Here is a 1,090-nt window from a genome sequence, read left to right as displayed (position 1 = left end):
CCAATAAACTATCCCCCAAATAAACTATAATTTCTTTATTATTTTTACAAGAACTGATCAAAACTCACTTTGAGTGTTTTTTTCTTTACATTCTATATTATCACCAATTGTGACCACAGCTGCAAATTGCAATTTGAGACCGAAAAAAGTGTTTGGTCAAATTCGGTGGATACACAGCTAGCGTCAGACACCAACAATACACAGAAGACCAACAGAGCCATTAGAAGACAAACAGAAACGGGGTAAAGCTAAAAACCCACAAGGTTCAATGATGATAAATGCTCACAGGCAAGCAAAATACACGCTGATCCAGTCACACCACGTGAGCTGACACATTCCTGCATGTGTGGAAGTACGTGAACATACACACACACGCACATAGACAGACACACACACACATACATATGGATGTTCACACGTAAACACACACGTACATTGTATTTGCACGTACACTTGCACATACAAACAAAAACATACTTTCGGATTTCATAGCAAAGTACAAAAAAACTGTAAAAAACTGTCAAGGCAGTCCTTTTAGTGTCAATAAAAAAACCCAAAGAAATCTTCGCCCTTTCAAGCACATAGAAATGCAAAGTATAAATGCTCAGCACAGAAATGAAAAAAACCCCAACAACCAACAAACAAATACCCTTAAAACTATGAGCCACATTTGTACAGGTAGAGATATATAAGCCTGCAAGAAAAACTCCAGCATTCCTCATGCATGTGAACTCTAAGTCTGACAAATACATATACACAAGCTGACCCCCACACACACACAGACACTCACACACATAATATAATATTCATTAACATACATACACTTTCATTGTACATCTTGCCCTTTCTTTGTGCAGGTAGTACCAACACTCAGTATACACTTCACGGTACCTCTCCTTATATATGTACAATCATTTCTTTGCACAGTCGAGTCGCAAGTTTAAAAAAGAATTCCAACAATCATTAAGAAACCTGGACCCCTTCCCCCTCAAACAAACAAAACAAACAAAAAAACCAACAAAAAACAACAACCACACAACAAAACTGGCAAAACATCCTACAAACACTATCACTAATAATAGTAATGATA

The sequence above is a fragment of the Aplysia californica genome, unplaced genomic scaffold, assembly GCF_000002075.1.
Source record: "Aplysia californica isolate F4 #8 unplaced genomic scaffold, AplCal3.0 scaffold00378, whole genome shotgun sequence".
NCBI lineage: Eukaryota > Metazoa > Mollusca > Gastropoda > Aplysiida > Aplysiidae > Aplysia > Aplysia californica.
The sequence above is the reverse complement of the archived record's forward strand: the minus strand, read 5'-3'. Positions refer to the sequence as shown.